The 22,741-nt window shown below is 37.1% G+C and overlaps 1 protein-coding gene across 6 annotated transcripts in view; it reads right to left on the bottom strand.

Moving 5' to 3' along the window:
- LOC117406591 (FERM and PDZ domain-containing protein 4-like) overlaps positions 1–22,741 on the bottom strand; it is a 155,847-nt gene that overhangs the window by 66,215 nt on the left and 66,891 nt on the right. The window contains exon 1 of one of the 6 annotated variants that reach the window (XM_059028986.1): positions 13,702–14,177. The exons of the other annotated variants lie outside the window; for them this stretch is intronic. The gene's annotated coding sequence lies outside the window, so the exon portion shown is untranslated. Of the gene's footprint in view, positions 1–13,701; positions 14,178–22,741 lie in introns of those variants that run through there. 6 annotated transcript variants of the gene reach the window in all.

Here is a 22,741-nt window from a genome sequence, read left to right as displayed (position 1 = left end):
GTTTTTGAGAATGAAGGACAGTGAAACAATGAAATAACATTAAAAACTGGGACTGTTGTTGTTTATAAAGACTAATGCAGTACACGTTTCATAATGTGCAGGATAACACGTTATTTAGTTTTAAGCATTTAAAGCTTAGATAACGTTCAGATGTACAGTAGCTGCTTGTGCAAAACAACTAGCTATGAGGCAATCCTTTATGTTGTCTACAGCTCCAGAAGATTCTAATTGTAAAATTAAAAATGACATTTTTCAGTTCTGCTGTATTGAATGTTCTGTAACTGTGAATCAATGTTTAAAATAGCCTTGCATATGAAAGATGCTGATGTGACATGCTGCTATGCCATCAGGCATGGGAACCCCAATGCACCTTGCATTGCAGTGCTTGAAATGGTAATTGACTGAGTCAGTGCAAATACAACCAGTGTCCCTTAGCTTTTACAGACGTATTTCTAAATTTTCAAAACAACATTATTTAAGCAATAACCACAGTCTACTGTAAACAAAGAGATCACAATCCTCCAGAGACATTTACACCAGCAACAGAAACTGTTGTCTCCAAATACAATAGATACCTCTCTAGTTATAAATATTATATGACTAGTGCTTCGGTCTCTTCTTGTTTTATTGTCACGCTTTTTTTTTCTTTTTTCTTTTTTTTAAAGTCAGTTACATGTGGTTTCTGACTTCAACCAGATCAGCTATTAGGCTTGGTGACAGGCTGCTGTCTCTGTGGTCCTTCGGTCTTTGTTCATGCAACCTATACCATGCCCTTTTAACTCATTTCTAGACTCCTTCTACACAGCCTTTAATGAAGGTAACTTTAAATATCGTACATATAGTCTAGCTCTAGGGGCACATTTTTTAACAAAAAACTTCAGTGCATCCTGTTTTGTACTTTGGTTTAGCTCTCTTTTTTCAATTCGGTTCAACAGCAACATCATTAAACATTATTGTTCATTCGGAAAATTGCTATGACTGATTTGTAGACAAGAATGGGTAAAAAGAGTTTGATTACATACTGAAGGGATACATTAAGACTGAAATACCACTGACTGCCTATAATTAAAACATATAATTTACTGTAGAATGGTATAGTAATTGCAGGACTGCTTTGATCAGTAGGTACCTGTCTTTCTAAATCTTGTTTTGATAATTTGAGAAGTTTCTGAGTGTTCTTTGTAAATATCTTTGTTGACTTAAATACAAGAACTTACAATCATATCACATGAAAACTGACAGCATGTTTGTACGACCCAGAACAAAACAGATCAGTTATGCAGGCATGAAATTACTGTGTGTGCATCCTCTTGCACGACAGGTATCCTGTTACTGTGTTGTTTGAATAAAGTACAGCTGTAAATCTTGTTTTATAAATGTCCTCACTGCCCAAGTTTAAGTGCCCTGCTCTGAGTGCCCTGACCAAAGTATAAAAATGAGATTGTTCCACCCAAAATGGAGGCAGAGACAATTTGTAAACAACGACTGAATACCAAATTCTGATGATAATAAAATATTTAGACAGATGTCAGACTTGACAGCAAAACAATGTAATGTTAATTACCATGGATTCAGGTGTATTCCATTTTATTTTACTTTCTCCATTTATACACATTAGTAAACCCCACTATAGTTAAACAGGTTCCAACCTTTTATCATTGCCTGCATTTAGTAGATGTTACCTGTCAATTGATCTGACATCTCTCAACTTTGTTGTATGTATGTTTTTGTGGTTTGGTATGATCTAACCCTAGGACTACATTTTAATTATGGTGCTGCTATTGCACACAGTATTTTTGTTAACTGGTATTTTTTTTTAAAGGCCTGTAAAAAGGACAGCAGTAAAAAATGTCTAAACTGTGTTTTTCATAAACAGTGATTTCACACAAAGTATGCATTCGCCTTCTGTGTTTATGTAATACTTCTAGGATGTATAGACTGAAGCAAAGTAAAGTAAAACACCAAAGCGCCCTTATTTATCTCTTAATCCAAATCATCATGAAAATATCAAAAGTGTGTTCAGTAAGAGGATTTAGAAGCAGTCAGAACAAATCACAATGCACAGCACAGCACACAGAAATATTCCTACATATCTATTTATTTATTTATTTATTTGTTATCACAATATACTGTAACAATATGGCTTTTATAAGGGCTAACATTTTACTATTTATTTATGTATTTATGGTACTTCAAAATATAATTAAAACTGTAGATTTTGAATCCATAGTTCTATATATTTTGACATAAAGCTCACTTTGAAGCCCCAATGATCACATTGTAAATTACCTTCAGACATCATATTAATTACGTGACTTTTTTGGACGCTCAGCGACTTCCTGATGTACAAAGTAAATGGTGACTTTCAGTGACTATTGAGCTCATTTTCAATCTACAGACATTATAGTGCTTATATACCAGTCCTATACTGATGTTATTTTCATTAATAAAATCTAAACAAGTCATTTTGCTCTTAATGTAAAAAGTAAAAAGGCCCAACATTCCAATTCAATGTTTTCAAAAATGTCTTGTTATTTTACTGTTATCACCCACAAATATGCACACATTTCCATTATACATGTTTCATTAATTCAGTTTTTCCTGCAGTTGCATTAAATTCTAGAAATGTGAGATACATTTTAGAAGATTTAATTTGTGTGTTTATTTACAGGCACAAAAAAGGAAAAACAAACTATCGGACTCTTCCACATGACTATGGGACAAACAAATAAAACTAGGATTGCTATTATACTCCCAGTCAATATTCTAGGGATAAAGTATTACAAAGTATGCACTGCCATGGCTTTTAATTAATTGAGAATTCATTGAATTAAATTAATTAGACAACAAAACAAACATATTTTCAAACAGGAACTTCACTCATGAGCAGCAACAGAATTGTTTTAAAATATCCAGACTGAATCTCTTTTCTGTACTCTTATAAAAGCGTTATGCAGTCACACTATTATAAAAAATGTAAGATTAAAACACATAAATAATACATGGTTGTATAGCACCAACAAGGCTGGTTTATCAGGTGGCTTGTGAACAAATATAGATGGTTTTCTTATCTCATTTTTCCTGCTTTATCCACATATCTCCGTAGCAACCCTAGAAACATAGTGCTTTCAAGATAACAGTCCAGTATATAGCTAGAGTTAAGAATCACCTGTACTAAAAAAAAAAGTCATCCAAATATAATTTTAAGTACTTTATAACACACTTACATGTTTAGAAGATTCCACTTCAAAATTCATTTCTTTATCTGCTCTGGGATTTGAAAAGTCCATATTGTTTTGTGATTAAATTGAATCTTTAAATCTTTTTTATACTCAAGCCTCTTGAGTATTCCAATATCTTTTCATAATCACTCACATCGCCACATGCAACTATAACTATATACAGACACTGAAATTGTACTCCAGAACCAGACATCAATAACTGATGACTTTACTGCCACATTTATAACTAAATCATTGATAGGCGGTACAGTTTCGACCATGCAGAATTAATGAAATGAAAACTCTAAATGTTGCTGAGTGGCTGGGTAATGTGTGACTCTTTCAAACAAAGTGTACTTAAATATGATTTACTATTGAGTCTGTAAAAACTGCAGTACGTTCAGCTCAATAGGGACACCATATTGGCACTGACAATCAATCTCACATTGTTTTGTTTACACAATGAAACTCAACTGGGCATAAAGTGGGCACATGCTGCTTATATACATTTTCATCACTTTTCAAATCACTTTGTGGCACATTAAAATAACAACAAAGTGAATTAAAGCTGTAGACCCCACAACTGCCATGTCTTTCCCAACAAAAAGCCATGTGGCAAGGTATTTGCAAGACCTAAATGGTGAACATGCATCTGACGTAGAACTGAAAGCTGTCCTTGCAGATCCACTTTACCAACAGGTTGTTACCGTTTCACAAGCTATTGTAAAGTGCTTGGTTTCTACTGGCACAGATAATGCCAAAAGGATTCTAATACAAAGAAACTTACATTTCAATATTAGAGTAACAGAACCCGAATTTACCCTTTAAAATATCATGCCGAAACGCAGATTATGGATTAAATAAACACAATGTCTGTTTTCAAATTGTTACATTAGGTGATGGTAATTAAATATTATTTTCAACAGTAAGAGCAGTGTAACAAAATTAGACAAGTTAGGCATGTAGCAATTTCAAAACTAATTAAAATTAACAACTGAATCGCTCTGAAAGGATTTGTCAGTCCCTTTATATAAAAACACACAATGGCTTGAGGTGAACTATGCTTAATAATGCTACAGTGCCAATCAAAGTCTACAGTAAGTCTGACTCGCATGACAGTAACAACAATTGCTGATATAAAACAAATCATTGGTCTAAAACATTCACTGACAATATTTTAATTTATATATATATATATATATATATATATATATATATATATATATATATATATATATATATATATATATATTGTAAATGGGCTGTCACCCACGGTCGTTCGTTGCCCCTTTAAAATGAGACCCAGCACACAGGAAATTGAGTTTTTAAACGAGCCGACACGCTATTTTTAATAAACAAAATAAATAAAAACAAAAACTCAATTTTGGAGCACTGACTACACACTTGTCAGGAACTTAACTAATAAACAGGACAGCTAAGCTGTTTACCTGTAAAAATATAAACACACAGTTTAACAACAAAACAAAAAGGCTTTCACACAGTACCTTATTACTTATGATTGGTCTCAATTTTACATTTCTGTGCCCGGCTCTGTTACAATGTTGTGTTTTATCACATGCGTTCTCCCTGATAACACTGAATATATGTCTGTATTTCTTTGGAGCATATCAAACACTTCTTGGCACTCAGAATTATCTAGGTTAGGACCAATGTCTATGTCAGGAATGAGTAATTTATCACCTGCCATCCCAGTTTCAGTTGCCATATATGCCAGTTCTCTATCCTTCCATGGCTTTAACAGATTTTCGTGATATATTTGTTCTTTTTTTCGGTGGTTCTACCCTATAATTTACCAGCCCCACTGCTTCCATTATTTCATAAGGTCCCTGCCACCTCGCAAATAATTTACTTTCAAGAGTGGGCACCAAAACTAAAACTCTATCCCCGGGCTGAAACGACCTGATCTGGGCTTGTTATTGTACTGTCGGGACTGTGCTGCTTGCGCTTTCTCGAGATGTGCTTTTTTTCTTAATTCTTTCTCCCATATTCATTACATGTTCAACAATAGTTCCTTTGATATACTGAGGATTCCCCTGGATTGACGCCCATATAACAATTAAAATGGGGGAAACCCTGTGGATGATTGCGGTACTTCCCAAAAAGTGAACATGAGACAAGGAAGGAGAAAGTCCCAATCTTTTCTGTCCTTGTCAATTACTTTCTTTAACATATTTTTTACTTTTTGTTAAAACGTTCCACAAGCCCATCGGTCTGGGGGTGATAAACTGACGTACGTATAGGTCTGATTTTTAAAAGATCACACAGGTCTTTCATCAAGTCTTTCGATACAAATGGGGTCCATTGGTCAGTCAGTATTTCCTTCAGTATACCTACTTGGGTGAACATTTGTACAAGTTTATTTTGCTATAATTTTAGATGCTGTGTTTCTAAGGTATTACTTCTGGATACCTGGTGGCATAACAGGGAGGGGCACTAGGGGAGCTCTGAACTTGGTACGGATGCTCATTTTTTGACACTCCTGGCAGAATTACAGAACATTTCCACCTCTTTGTATAACCCCAGCCAGAAAACCTTTTTTTAAAATGTGCTGCGTGGTCGTCTCAGTTCCCAAATGGGCCCAGAATAAATGGCTATGTGCCAGGTGCATTACCGTATTTCTGTGTTGTTGAGGCACTAGCAGTTGTTCAACTTGGTCTTCTCCTATTTGAGTTACTCGACATAGGAGATAGTTTTTAACAATAAAATAAGCCCCTGCACCTTTATTACCGCCTTCCACAGGAATTCCATTTACCTCTGCTACCTGGGTTTTTAGATTCATTAAAGTGTGGTCATTGGCTTGGTCTCTCCTGAACTATACATTTTTTAATCCCCAGTGCTCCAGCGTATCAGGTTCAGTACCTTCAACAAATGCCTGTATGTCCCTTGTCTCATTAATTATTTCTTAAGGAGCACAGTGTGTGCTGACCCCTTTTCAGACAAAAAAGAGCATAATAGGCCTTTTGGGTGACACCTATTAAAAATGGGGCCATAATGCTGGCCTTTTGCACCCTTGGCCAGGCTTCACTGTCGGCCACCCATTCAAAAGACAGTAGGTACTCCTCCATGTCGTCGTCCCTGGTCATTTTCTGTAATAGATGACTCTGCCTCATGTTGCTCACCACAGTTTTGGAACCCTTAGCCGAATCGAGCCTGGCAGCCAGCTCCTGTCGCTCCTGCTGCACTTGGACCAGCTGCTCCAGCAAAAGTTGAGTGGTGCTCTGTTGTGCCGCTGCTTGTTCCTGCTGCACGCAGTTGGTTTCTTGCTGTGTGGCGGTAGCTTGCAGCAGTGCTTTTTCCATGTCTTCCATGTTATTTGTGGGAAGAGTGAGAGGGAAAAAAACCTCTGCACTTTTCCTCCAAGCCTCCAGGGGGGTGCTCATCCCACTTCCTGACACCAAGTGTCACACAGTGGCCATATGTATGTTTGTTGCATGGCGTTAGAATATACTGGAGACTTGATATTTGTTTCCCAAAACAAAGATGTGTTGTTTATTGTTTTACAATGTTATGATGAAACAAAACAAAATAAACCAAACAAAAACTTAACTCCTCTTGGGAGTGCTAACTATACACAGACTCCCGAACTAAAAGTCAGAACGGCTAAGCCGTTTATCCAATACAAACAACAGAACAGAAGCACAATTGTAGTAGACAGTAACATACTGTAACTCCACACAGGATTCGAAATAGCTCCCGACAGTGAGCTGAGGTTGTTTTTACTCACACAGAGTCGTATAGTGACAAGATGTTCCACTTGTTCTTTTCTCTTTATCTCTATTAGTTGCTTTAGCTGTATCACACACGCATCTGCTCCCAAAAAAAGCCACAAAACTCAACCGAGGCAAACAGTAAGAGCCTCTAAATAAGGCATCTAAATGAGACAATCCATGCTCAATTAAAACAAAACACACCTGATTCAATTACTGACCTTGTTGACCATTTGCATCTTCTTGCACCTAGGTTAAACAATGCCCTCTATTGGGCAATTTAAAACATACCGTGCTTTCAGCACATTGTCATTTTAGAGCTTTTCTGGGTAAACAGACAATTTTATTGTTAGGCTCACATACACATAATTTATTACATTGCCACAGACTTTAACACAATATATATATATATATATATATATATATATATATATATATATATATATATATATATATATATATATACAGGTAGTGAACAAAAAAATGGAAACACCAATGTAAAGTCACTTAATAGGGCATTGGGCCACTATGGTATCCCGCTCTGTGGAGTTCTCGGCGGACCGTTTTTGATGAAACTGGCTGCTCGCGCCCCAGGTTGAAATGTGCAGTCAATTACTCTGCAGTTGCTCGCCTGTTTTGCCGACTGTTTCCCTTTGCTGATGATGTCTTTCCCTCGGAGTTCCATGCCAACATCACCTTAGACACCATTGCTCGTGTAACATCAGCAAGTTGAGCTGTCTTGGTCACTGAAGCTCCTGCCAAACACGCCCCAACAATCACCCCTCTTTCAAAGTCACTGAGGTCTCCTCTTGCAGCCATGCTAGCCATAATTATAGGCAACTAGGCCTGTCCAGCATTTTTATACATGATGTTATTTGCTTAATTAACGCATGAGCCACACCTGTGTGGAAGCCCTTGCTTTCAGTATACTTGGTGTCCCTCATTTATCAGTGATGTGCGGTCGGGGTAGGCAAGGTAGGCACTGCCTACCTAGTGAGAATCCAGCAAAAAAAATTAAAAATTAAATTGCGTATGACTGTTCATTACCTTTCGTTGCCACAACACATTTCTGTATAGTGGATTTTTTTGGGGGAATATAAAAAATTCGATGAAAAGACGAGAGGCAGAGATGCGCTCTGCCTTTCCCTACCATTGAACTTGCACGTAAGCCGCTCTACTCAGTCGCGCAAGCGCGTTCCAACCTTATAGTCTCAGCAATGAATGAGAAAAAAGCACAGCGCGTCGCTGCCTTAACTGTGTCACCTGACTACACTAATTCCATTGCACAGTAAATATCGACGCATGCATTCATGTGGGAGAAATGCTGTGGGAACAACCGTTGGAAAGGCACAGACTTTCTCTGCCTTTGGGGGCGTGTCCTTGAGTTACACCTCTTTAGCAAACAAACCAAGCTATGCGAGCAAGTCTAACATCAACCGATCCGAAAATGAAAACCGTTACATGTCAACTTAAATGGATCAAAACCCGCACTCGGAATCGGACCGATCAAGGGCGGCTCTCACCCCTGGCGCTTATTTCCATTGAAAAGAAGAGACTTTTAAAACTTCAGGCCGAGAGAGGCCAATCTTCATCCAGAAGAAGAGAAGGATGGACTTCATATACAAGTAGATATGTAAGTGCAAGTATTTATTTTCATTTTAATTGTCGGGTATTGGTGAGCAAATGTTTAAAGAACGGTAACAGGTTAACTGTAGATTTGGGCATTTATATAAAAACACTAATAATAGTGCCTACCCAACCGCTGACCTCACCGCACGTTACTGAGATGACAAATGAGAACATTGTGAACAGTGAATTCTTATGATGGCTTTAATAAAATTTCTGAAAATCAAATCATGGAGAACGGAACTGACTAGCATATCTGATAGCTGTCATTTGATGGTCAAGTAAAAACTAGAGAGACAGAAATGAAGGGGTGTTTTTATATCTTATATTTTCCACCTTCAAAGCCGCTGTTGTTTTTACTGCATTCTACCATATAAGATTAATTAAAAAATGATTGACAGCATGCTGATGAAAGGCTCAAGAGGCTTGGTCATTGATTGGTTAATCAAGTGTATATTGCCCATAGCTACTGGGTGCTTTGTGGCCTAAAGTTTTCAAAGAAAAAACATATTTTCCAAGCAAGTCACATTTAATTGCCTATTCCAGGGGAACATTTGTGTAAGTTACAATAGCCTAGGACACTGATCACAACTGGCCATGAAAACAGAATGATCAAAAAGCAAAGGAAAACAAATTATCCTGATGTTATTTATGAAAGTAAGTTTTTAGTCTTCCTGTGTATATTTCAAACAACATTGTTAATACCACATTAATCAATGTACATTGCATTTTCTTAAAACAAACAAACAGGTACAATCTTACATGCTAAGATGCTATTTATTTTTCTTTAGAGATGAAGGCACTTAATGCATTCACTGTTGAGTATAGCAATCTGTTGTGGTGTTCAGTTTATTTTTCCTCTTCCTTTGAGCTTGCTTTCAACTTGTCTGGAGTGCTGGGACTGAACAGCCTTCCTAATTCCAATAAACTCATGTGACAATGTGATATTTGATCTCTGCTAGCCCCACCTACTCTACATACCACTACATATAGACAGGGAGTGTTGGTGGGGCTGACAGTTGAAAGATTATATTTTTACATGGAATGAGGAAGGCTGTGTTACTCAAAGCCATGTAAAGATGGATTTCTAGAAAATGGTAATAACTCAGAACCACTTCTTGTAACAATTGTAAGTCGTCCTGGATAAGGGCGTCTGCTAAGAAATAAATAAATAATAATATTAATAATAATAATAATAATAATAATAATAATAATAATAATAATAATAATAATAATAATGTTGATTGCAAATACTATAAAATTAAAAGAAAATATTACAAACGAATATCAATTACATACTTTCTCTAGAATTCCAGCTTAGTTGGCACTAAACGCTCGTAAGGGATCAAATCAAAACAGCAACTAGTAAAAATAGACAATTAAAAATCAAAGCCCTACTTCTTCCTATACACAAATGCTCACATCCTGTCTGCTTTTTTTCCACTCATACAAATCATCTTACTTCCAAATTCCTTCTTTAGTGGGTGTACATGTTTTATCCTGTTTTTGATAATAAAAATCCAGTCAAATGCATGGGGGCAAGGCTATTTAATGCTTTATAGGTTAGTAGCAAAACTCTAAAATCAATTCGGTATTGCAGTACCTCTGCAGTGACAAAAAGAACTGAGGTTGTCTGCCTGTGATGTGGTTGTTTCACGGCTCCCCTGAAATCTTTCACGGACCATCAGAGAAGGCCTGCGATGTCATACTAGCAACCAATTTAGGGAGGCCTGAGCGGTGGTAACATGTTGAGATATTTTTTTAATTCAGTGAAAAACCTTGGAAGCAGAATTTTGAATACATTGTTGTTTGGCTACAATGTTAGTGGGTAGTCCATCAAATATAGCATTGCAGTAGTCAATTCTAGAAAAAAAGCGTGCATTAGGTTATCTTGGTTCAGCACAGAGCCAACTTAGGGTCAGGAAGGGAAGGCCTAGTGTTATCTTAGTTTTATTTAAATAAAGCCCAACATTTGTTTAGCAATATCTTCTTCAAGTCAGTCAAATTACATCTCTTCTAAAACAATGCTGTAATGAAAAAAGTGAAATAATTTCCTTCAGCGTTATTACATTATTCAAACATTTGATGTAACGACTCTGTCTGTGATTGATGTGTCACACTGACATGATTCAGCTTTTTTTTCAGTGCCTGAAAGAAATATAAACACAGAGATTGGCACCACCACTGCACTTTAGCTAACCACACAAGGTTTGATCTACACTTAATCATATTACAAATTACTTTTGTCAGCATTAAGGCTCCAATATTGAGGTTTTATATGATTTTAGTTCATTATTGCAACATAAAACGAAAACATGTATTTGTATTCTTTCAAATAATTGTTAATTAAAGCCTGGAGTAAAATGAAAAAGTGCCTCTATCTGGTGCCCTCATATTTTTTTCTGCTCTGAAGAATGTTATGGATCTGGCTTACTCAATCTTTACAGCAACGCGTTCTTCAGTGCTTTGTATAAAATACTGCACCAACACACGTCAAGTGTGAAATATGCTTGTTCAGACCTCTGGTTTTTAAGGTCATCTCCCAGCTGTGCACATTTCCCAGATGAAATTAGTCTGAAAATGATGTTATTTAATTAAATTGATTTAAGGAGGTCGACCGATCAATCTTGAAGCTTCAGTTCCACCCAACTGATAAGTAAATGCAAAAAAAAGGACTACAAATTCAGTCCTACAAATCGCATTGTATCTAACCCCTCAGCTGAAAAACCAAAGGAGAAACTAATTGCCTGCTGTGAATGTCTCTGATCATTCATTTTAGCTTTCTGTTTTATTTACAGTATAGGCACATGGCACTGCACATGCTTGATGACCTGTAAGATCCCTGGGAAGTGGGGCGTTTTAGCTGTATTTATAAAGAACTGGCATGCCAATAAATGCATGTGACCTTAACACATGTGTAACAGGCAATGTTGTGTGATGCCCTGACGTTAACGATTATGTCCCCTGTCAGAGATAAGGTTAAAGGCTGTATAACCACACCTGCAGATGAGCCTGTCTCTTTTGCATCGTGGTTAAGACACTCACTCGTGGTGTGTGTGGTTGTCGGTTCGTGCTTAGCCCCACCCTATTACATTGGTGTTGTGACTCAGGTTTCAATGATTGCCCCCAGCTGACTACCGATCTTAAGGGGGGAGAGTGTAACAGGCACTGCTGTTCCATATTCTGACTCCTGCCAGTGAGGTGAAGTTAAAAAGTCTAACACCACACTTGTAAATGACCCTGGCTCTTTTGAATAGTGGTTAATGTTAAGAAGCTTGCTTGTGTTGTGTTGTGTGAGGTTGCCGGTTTGTGTCCAGAGTCTGCCTTGTTACACGTTTACTATCACTGTAATGTTTTTACTGGCCTAATCCACTAAATTTGGAGAACAAGATAATTCTTCTGATATAACTACCAGACTACAAATGTAATCAAAGCTGTAATGTGAACAAGTTTACTACATACGTACATACTCCTTTGTACTCTACGACGAACACACTCTGACCACCTTCTGACCTCCACCTTTTGTCAGCCCTTTTTTCCACACAGTCAGACACTGTGAACTAAACAGACATGCTCCTGCCACTACCTGCTGCAGTATATGCACACTGTGATATAGCTCAGTGAAGCTAAACAATTAAACATCCAGACATAGCTTGACACGCCCTGAACGCATTAGACAAATACTCTATTTCAACCCACACTGTGCCTCTGGAAATATGTTATGAAATGTCATTATAGAACAGGGCAAGAAATAATGCTGGTAATCTGTTTTTTTTCAACCCTTTGGTATTGCTCATCCATTGTGTTTAACTAGAGCTATATTGAGCAAGGGCATTTTTCTAAAAGCATGGATGTCAACAGTTTTGCTGAATGATTTGTAACACTTCAGCAACAGACCACAACCTATTATATCAGATACTGTCACTCACTTGTAACATGTTTCCTTTCATTTTTTAAAATAAAACAATAGCCTTAGCAGTACCCCATAGTTCAACTATATAAAATAAATACTAAATAAATACAGCTGTACATTTAATTCAGTAACTACTGTAGTAAACTAATATAAGGTAAAAAATGGTCAATGATTTAGTGCACAGTGTCATTTATCTTCCTCAGGTCAGGAAATATCCATACACTACAGTTACTCTATACTGTGGAGTCTAATGAATATGTACAGCTATTATTGGAATGGGAAAGATTGGGAAAACACCTGCATTAAAAATGTTTCCCTCACTGTCAGATATCATTGAATCTTTCAATTTGCTTTCAGTGCAGGTATTGTGATGACACAGGCATGTGCTGCACCACTGACAACCCATCTTTACGTCGTGCACTGTTAGAGTTATCTGTGCCATTTAAATCTGCTAAGGTACTGCAGTGAGTCTGAACAGACAGGCTTGGTAAATACTGTATTTCTGTGGTGCTAACATAACTTTTCTTATGTCAAAACAATACTGCATTTTTTTCTGATGTAATTTTAATATGCTTTGGTGCATATTTTATGAAAATGGCTTAGGGCTGAAAAAAGGGACTGTATATGTTATATGTCTAATATGCAATAACATGAAAACACTTTTGTGTATATTACTACATTCATGCATTGAAGAACATACATGTAAATCCAAGGTTTAAGCAGACTTTATGTCTGACTATGTTAATGCTTAAAACATACATTATTCCATTAATCTTAATAGGGGAATAATGCTTTAGTTATGAAGATGTTTATTTCAGTGGACTTTTATGACTGCAATAAAGATCTTCATCATTGATCCCCAATGAGTTTATTTTCTGCATTGCTACATACCGTATACTCTGTATAGAACAAATTATGCACAAACCAAAATAATGTTCTGAACTTTCTTTTTGGATAGGAATGTTGGTAGAATACTTTGCAATTCAAGTGCATTTGTATCAATAATTAAACAGTACTACTACTAACCATCTCAGTGTAAAAATAGCCTGCAGAAGGTATAGATCCTGTTACTGGAATACAACATGCTGCTCCCAGCAAACATCTTTCATTTGCATTGAAACAATTGCTTTTTAAATCTTTGCAGCCCAAACAGAAAAAGTATTATTCTGAAGAAACCAAAGTACCACCCCTTGCATCTAATGACAATGCTTACCTTCAGTGTTTTTTCTTCTCTTCAGTCAGTGATTTCCTGAAGTTCTTTATTCTTTGTTTTCCACCAACCAAGTGAAGCAGCACTTTAGCTACAACAACACATCTGTTAAAGTTGCCCCTTAAAAATATAGTAGTCCTGTACAGACCAGCCTGGAAGAGATGCTCCTTTGCTAAATTAAGTAGTGCATTGCCCAGTTCAGACAGAGCACACTGCGCACACCAGCCCCTTTAGAATGCTTGGTCTGCTGTACCTTTTGCTCTAAATTCTTCAATCGGTCATTTGGCAAATATCAGGCAGCTGTAAGAAAACGCACACCGTAATTACATTGGAAACATGATCTGGTGCCAAGCCCCTGACAGACAAATTAAAACATCCCCATGAGAGGGTAATACCTTAACTGAAAGAGTTCTAAAATGATGCGGTTCAGTCATTCAGTCCATACATTGATGCTTTCATTCCAGAATGGACAAATTAATCTATGCAGCATAACACTGTCTTTCTTTTAAATGCCAGGCTGGTCTCTGTTTCATTGAAACCAAGATTCAGTGTGAAACAGCCATTGGAAATGTACAGCTCATGGTCTCCCGAGAGCAGGATGCATTTATCTGAAACCTGAGGAGAATAGCTAACACTGAAATGCACGCTGCATCCTCAATTAGGGTTTATCCAGCTCCTGCTTACTCTCATCAGCTACAGATTAACCCCTGCAGTTTTGCAACTACAGAAGCCGCATTCTAGTTTGCTACCTTTAAGGTGCTTTAAGAGATTATTATTATTTATGCATTAAAGATACCTATGAATATATAATGCACCATCTTAGGTGCCCATCCAACAAAAGACTGGTACAGTAGGTCAATAAAATATATTTAACTCACAGGTCTGAAAAAGTAAAATCTCATTTCACAAAACACAATATTCCCCAAACATGTTACGAAACTGTACAGCAGAATGTTAAAGATAAGCGATATTTAGATTTGCCCCAGTTTACATAATTTAAATAGACACTATTGTATTATTAAAGGAATTTTTACTCTGACCTTTAAAATATCCATAGAGCCTGAGTCGACATGTTAGTCTTCTTTGAATATGATACAACTTTGTTTGTTGACCAATACAGTAATAAGCTGCAGTTGTTAAAAGTGACAAAGCACTTGACAATTGCTACTTTCATTTTTAATTCCATATGATGTCACCATCAAATCTTTGCTTTTGCCCATACCAGTAATAAAAAAAATAAATACAAAATGTTATATAATTTAACCCACTTCCCCATGGGTCAAAATGCATCAAATTCTAGTGACAAATTACAAGATGATCATCTTAGTGAGACAGAAATACACTTTCTTATCTCCTGTAATTCCGTTGCACATCTCATGTTAACTTCAGAACAAATAACACAGAGACCAATGAAACTCAAAAAGCATGCCAACAAGTGATGGGGCACAGAGCAACATCAGTACTACCCCATGACTGTCAAAAGTACATTTTCAAGAATTTCACAACATACTTATCTGAATTATCTCAAAACAGGTTTATCTGTTTATACTGTGCATTTTTTAAAATAAATATAAATGAAAAATACAATAGATAGTTAATAATATGAGATATACACTCCTCCAGGCTGTGGTTGATAAACTACTGAAATCTCAGCAGAAAGTCGAACTCTCTGTGTAGCTCAATCATTATAATCTGAGTTTACAGTCCTCGAGACCATAACATTGAATCCTGCTGTTAAAAACTATTTGAATACCAAGGTACATGATTGAAAGGTACTGCTCTTATTACAATTAGTTATATCCTCTCTTTGGAGATTTTATTGATTTGGAGTTAAGAATCGTATATCGTTTACTAGACACATTGTGTTTTAACTTCAAATTCATCTTACAGTGAAGCTATTGATACTACTGATTGCGTTGCTGAGGAGGGGTAACGGCATAAAACACATATTAATAGTACATAATAAAATACAAAAGAAGTTATTACATTTAACCATCCTTTGAAATAGAAAAAAGCAAGGATGGCAAATGGAGTAATCAGTTGCACCTGTTGCACACCCAGGTGGCCACAATTAGGTACCGTAAGTAACGTCTGAAAGTTTCAGTAATATAATTCTAACATCTTATACAGTTGTTATAAACAACCTGTTTAAGTTAATGCAACGCATGTTGAATTCATAGTTTGGTTCTTATAATGAGTGGCTCCCGAAATATTAGCACAGCCCCTCTTTAATTCTCATGAAATGACCCCCACTGTCACAGCACTTTGAAGTTTGTTGTAAACTGATGCCATCATAAAAAGGACAGGGTGAAGTGGATTTTTGTCAGGAATAGGAGCACTACAATCATAGAGTGTTTTTCTGATCAACAGGGAGCTCGGTCAGGTTTAAATGATTTCTTTCTATGCACTCGTTCTGAACTAAATCAAGAAGCAAATGGGAAAAAAAAAGATATTCTAGAAATCACAGCCAACAAAGGAAACATAGTTCATGTTAATGTTATATAGAACGGATTCAAATAACGGAACATAAAAGGCCTAACCTCTACCTAAAGCTTACATTGGTAGAAGGGTTTTACTAAAAAGCTATTTGTTTTTGCAGGTTCAAGGCACACAGGGTACAATAAGTGCTGATAAACTCAATAATCAAGGATTGTGGTCTAGACGGGTATATTGCTGCTATCACCAACATCGTGGTGTCCGCTTCCTTCTTTACAATGAGGCATCCCAAAGCAAAACACCAACCCAGACACATATAAAAGAAGTCATTCTTGCGGTAATTTAGAGATTATTATTTGGTCCCCAATGTATATATTGTAACTGCTGTAAATCATCATGTGAAACAAAGGGAAATACACACAGGACTAATTACTGAATATCTTTTTATTAATAACTTGAAACCTCTTTATATTACTTCCATCATCTAAAGCATATGGCATTCTCAGCTACTGAATAGTAACATATGACATTTAGACCAAACAGGCTGTTATTAATAGCTGCTCTTAAAATAATAAGCTCTCATTCCCTATAGGTTCTTAAGTATGTTAATCTATTGGCAACCACTGAAAGATGTCAGTAAATAAATCAATTCCATAAATGTATCTTGCAGCATACAGTCGGCCATTTAAAGCAATGTAGCTCAACATTCGGCTGCTTTTATTATTTATGTCAGTGAAATACATTTCACTGGGCGTGAGCTGTGGGGGAAAGATAAGGCAGAAGAAGCAGTAAGGAGCAGTTAGTAGGACAGAATGTGGTCACCGACTGGGGCCGACGCTGTCGACATCCCAGGGGCGGAGGACCCGGCAACCGGAAACAGGATAGGAAAGAGGTCACCGACTGGGGCCGACGCTGTCGACATCCCAGGGGCGGAGGACCCGGCAACCGGAAACTGGATAGAAAAGAGGTCACCGACTGGGGCCGACGCTGTCGACATCCCAGGGGCGGAGGACCCGGCAACCGGAAACTGGATAGAAAAGAGGTCACCGACTGGGGCCGACGCTGTCGACATCCCAGGGGCGGAGGACCCGGCAACCTGAAAACACATGTGAGGGTTAGACTTGAAAAGCCGCCCCTCGGGAGGAGATGAGAGAGGTACCCAGCATCTGAGGCTTATGTAAGGGGCGCTCGTAAAACCCGATTGGCCGAGACATCACGCTGCCTGGGACCTGAAAATAAGGACAGAGCATTGAGGTTAGTATAGGACTCGGCACGAGTGACCACGTCCTGAAGAGAGGCAGAATAGAAGAGAGCCTCGAGTGAGATGAGCGCAGGAGCTGCGACAGGACAGAGTTTGGCTGGGGGTCCGCTCTGACTCACGCGGTGAGAACCCCTGAAGGTAAGGGAGGCGGCTGCCTAGCCCTGAGGTCGGGGAAGTGAGCCTCACTTGCCCCCCAGAGATGACCGATGCGAAGGCATGTAGAAGGTGGAGGAGGGGAGGAGGAGGAAAAAACGAAGCACTAGACAGAAAAGGTGCAGGTGATCAGGTCTTAAATAGTAAATAGAAACTAATTAACTGGAGATTAGAAAATTGAAAGATTAGAGATTAGCGGCCCCCCCAGCTCCACGCCCCCCGAACCTCGCAAGCTAACATTTAAATGGCCAGCTGCCCATTCATACTTATAGTTAACATATTTCAGAGCCTCTAATACCAATGTTTAATTGAGGAATAAACTTTGTTTTACTGTACATCCTTAGTGTTTATCAAAAATAAGACTAGCTTTATTATGAAAGGTGGAAATCACTTAAACCTACACCAGGGGTTAAGGCAACCTTGGCTGTTCCATCAATTCCACTGCAGGACTTGCAATCAGCGCCTTCATTTTTTGATTGGCACTTTTATACAGGACAGTAATATACAATAAACTGGAAGTCCTTGAACTGGGCTGGCTTTCATCAACATATTCAAAAAATATATATTAAATGTGCAGGGAATGTAGCCTGTTTATTTGAATTTCTGAATGCTAAACTATGAAAGAAAGCTGTTATTTTTTGAGGAAAATACAATCTAAGGTTGCTATATATAGCAACATGAATTTAAAATGATTAAATCAAACTACCACAGAAATGATCAATACTCTCATCCTGTTGTCTAGCTCTGTTTATATTGGACATTTCAAAATGGGAAATGTAAAAGTAATTTGAAGTTTATTGATAAAAAACAAATCCTGAGGTCACACAGGTGATAGCAATCACAATAAATAAATCGATACATAAATAAATCACTGGGTACTTTTAAAATGCATTTTTACCAGACTTCCCAATATGAAATATCAGTACCCTTCAACAATTTAGAAAACCTATGGATGGATATCATGACTTGGTGGGAGTGATCTGGATTTTGTTATTTTTTTCTATAACAAAACCCAGACTCTATTTGATTTTATTGGAAAGTATTTTGATAGATTCCATCATGACATTGCTTTATTCTTTTTTTAAGTTTTTTATTGTGAAGTGTCATGGTGTAATTCATGATAAAAGGCACTACTTTCCATTTTATTTTATTTGTGCTGTCATATATAATTCAAACAATGAATAGAATGTATATTAAACTATATTAAACTATGACATTACTGTATCATGTCTTAAAAGCTGGTCACTTTACTGCAGTCAAAATGCTCCTATAGATCAAAATGCTCCTAGTGAGACAACTAGCTTCTAATTGCAGTGAGAAACACTTAACAGCACAACAATGAAGATGACATTAACAACTTTCTGGTATAATTAAAACAAGAACATAGTTGCCAGTATTTAAAGTAACGATCTTCTAAAATGCAATCTCATTTTTTCAGGGGTGCATTGTCCCTATTCATCTTTTGCTATGATTTATTACACTTTGCTATGCTTTCACCACGATTTTTACCAAGACAGGCACAACACTGCTTATTCTGAAAAGATTAATATCTTGGATGGTATGTATACTTTTTTTTTCTTGGTTGCTTTTCTCATGAACAACGAGAGAAAGAGTACTTCTCAGTGTTGTTGTGGCAAACCAGCATCAAAGCAATACACAGGATACAAACATACCCATACAGTGTTAACAAACATAGTGTGAATATTATTACACATAAAGTGCTGTTTTCTAAATCTTTGTAAACACAACCACATTTAAAAAACACTTCCTTTATCGTGCATCTGGCAAGGAGCTGTATGTACAAGCCCCTGCAAAATTGTTTATTTCACATATGCAAACACATATTTACATTTGTGATAAATTATGGTTCAAAGTTCCTGCCCTGGCTATTAATATTGGAAAAATGTTTTTCACGTACAGATGGAGTTTAAAATTGAATCCCAAATGCTTGAAGGATGGTTATCTTTTCATGAGGTCATTTAACATGCTGATAGATACGGCAGTTTCCTCTGAAGTCTGAATGTGCTGTTTGAGGTGCACAGTTAGGGGTAACCACAATACAGATCAAGGAGTCCTCGGCTAGAAGTTAAGAAGGTAAGCTATGAAGTTCAATGGTCCCCTTTGAAGCCTCACCTAAACTGTTCTTGACTGACACTAATTTGATGTTTGGTAGACAAGTAGACAAACGTTTTTGTTAATGCCTTAATCAGTGTCACATGGCGGTAAACTTTCGAAGTGGATTTTGTGTAAATGTACAGTTAAGTTTGGTTTTCCTTTGTATTAAAACATAAAAATACTTATTCTGTTTCACCCTGTTTAAGTCTGTTAAGTAATTATATGCAGGAAATGCATTTTGATTTTTAAATTCTAGATCATTTTTGTAACCTCTAGACTAGAGTGCTTGAAGTTATCTATGAATTTTCCATTTAATAATTACAATTGAAGAGCACTGCTTATTTTCATTAAACAAATATATAAATCTGTAGAAATGAAAATGAAGAACAAAATAATGACTGGTAAAGTAATGAAATGGCATGACTGTCCACATATCAATTATTTCTATAATAAACCTTTATGAGTCATATCAAGCCAATCAGATTTGCAGCCATTGTTAAACCAGTACCTGCTAAGCTTTGAAAATTGTGAATGTCATGGCAGCCGTTGTATGATCCAGTAAAAAAGAACTAAAATATGTCTTAATATACAAACACACAGCACCCAGTGATGGGGTTAGTTCAGGCCAATAAATCCTCATATTCTTATACGATTTCATATCCAACAAATGACCAGAACATTTGCCAGTTTACTACGCGTTTCTATGCTTTACTGTACTACAGTACTGTATGTCTCCTTTTTTATGTTTTTATTATTATTTATTACACTTTGCTATGCTTTTACTTTTTTTCTTACAAAGGTAGGCTTGTCACTGCTTTGCTTCTGAAACGATTAGTATCTTAGTTGCTATGGATACGTCTCTTCATAGAAGAGTGATTGCTCTGACAAACAACTAGAGAGGGAGAGAGACCAATTTAACTAAACCCAGAACTGGGCTTTTGGAGTTGTGTGTGTAGATGTATTTTAATGTTTTTACTGGATCTGTAGATGAGTGGCATGATTACAAATGTATTTTTGTACACACAACATACAGACTTACACAAAATATGAGCTAATTAACTTTGCCTTTTGTTAAGTCCCACTCATCTTCTCAGGGAGCTTTTTGCTGTGGACAGTTATTAAGCAGGTAATGACCATTGTGTCAGCTGTGTCAATTGCCCTAAGGCAGAGGTTTTCAAACTGTGGGGTGCGCCCCCCCTAGGGGGGCACGACGAGGTTATTAGGTGGGCACCAATACCTGACTGGAAAATACTTCCAGGCAATTGTAAAAGCTCTGCAGTAAATGGCAGACTCGGTTGGCCTTCAGGATGATTGACTCAATCAACTACACACGCAGGGATGTTTAATCTGACCAACCCCCTGTTAAATTTGACCAATCCCCAACCACAGAGCTTGTGTCATTTCAGACCTTTCGTAGCTCAGCCACTCTATCGCCCAGCCCTCCTTCATTTGAAAGTGCAGCAGCGGTGAGTTTTAATCTAAAATACTTTTGTTCACAAATAAAATCAAATTAAAAAAACTAGATTTAGATACACCTGCAGTTTATAAATTGGGGGGGGGGGGGGGGGGGGTAGCTTTTAGTTTCATTTATGACATGCCTGGGACTGGTGAAGGCGGATGGAGGGTGTGGTTTTAATGCAAAGAGATAAATAGGAGTGCATGCCTGAGCGCAGTTGTGCGAGTCAGTGACAGAATTTAGCACAGATAGGTTTTTATAATTTTGTTTTGCTTTGGCGTGGTCCTTAATTGTTTATTTGTCCTGTGCTAATAAACTTCTAAATTTGAGCACGAAGCTACTGCCTGTGTGGAGTCTGCTTTCATTTTACATGCAATATGTTATTTTAAGAATCATTTTTTTCTAAATATTGTATGTTTGAAGGAGGGCACAGCAAACAAAGTTTGGGAACGCTTGCCCTAAGGTCTAGTTAAATGAAACAGTTATAGACAGAGTACATACAGAAGGCAGGTGAGTTAAATGTCACATTGAATGACCTCTTCCCTGCAGGTGCCGTCCATTAGGATTCCAGAAAAATTGAAGGCAATCTTAAATATATCATCCATTTTTTTTTTACTCAAATCATAAACAGATGCTTTTGAATAACATTTTTTACACAACTGAAAGACTTAGAAATAACATTGGCTGTATATTTTATTACAGTTGAATAATTTAAAAACCATCAACAAGTAATCCAAAGCATGCAACAGGTTGAAATTTCGCTGGCTGTTACCAAAGGTCCTCCCAGTCCTGATAAATTCATATGAAGATTCCTAAGTGTTGTATTAGCAGAAGGATCATCTAACAAATGAAATGCCTGCAGCTAGATTTTTCCCACTATAAGCAAATTCTTTAAATGAAAAATGCACAGGGAATGCATTCCCAGCAGGCTAATAATAATGTGCAAAGAAAACTACTTTTCAAGCACCACTTGTTTCACCAAAGGAGAAACATTTTTCTGGCTTATTACCTTAACACATGCTTGGGAAGTGCAGAAGATAATGGTCTAACCATATAAATCTGTATAAGTATAACAAGGTTTGGACAATACAACAGTCAGGATCAAGTCCTGCATAAAAGATTAATTTTCAAACTGAATGCAGTAGGGATTCAAGGAAATGCATGCACATGGATTAGGGAGTGGTTAACATGTAGAAAACAGAAAGTACTGATTAGAGGAGAAACCTCAAAATGGAGCAAGGTAACCAGTGGTGTACCACATGGATCAGTATTAGGTCCTCTCCTATTCCTAATCTACATTAATGACTTAGATTCTGGTATAGTAAGCAAACTTAAATTTGCAGATGACACAAAAATAGGAGGAGTGGCATACATTGATGCAGCAGTCATCCAGAATTGTCTACAGTATTCAGAACTGGGCAGACACAAGGCAAATGACATTTAATAGAGAAAAGTGTACGGTACTGCACGCAAGCAATACAAATGTGCATTATAAATACCATATGGGAGATACTGAAATTGAAGCAGGAATTTATGAATGAGTAATCACTATGTTCAGTGTTGTCCCCCTCCCGCACCCTGTTTATCATCACGTGGTAGTCGTCTTGTTCCGTGGTAACAAC

Source organism: Acipenser ruthenus, chromosome 8 (assembly GCF_902713425.1).
Source record: "Acipenser ruthenus chromosome 8, fAciRut3.2 maternal haplotype, whole genome shotgun sequence".
In the NCBI taxonomy this organism is placed as follows: Eukaryota; Metazoa; Chordata; class Actinopteri; order Acipenseriformes; family Acipenseridae; genus Acipenser; species Acipenser ruthenus.
Note: the sequence above shows the minus strand (reverse complement) of the source record. Positions and strands in the feature narration are given on the sequence as shown.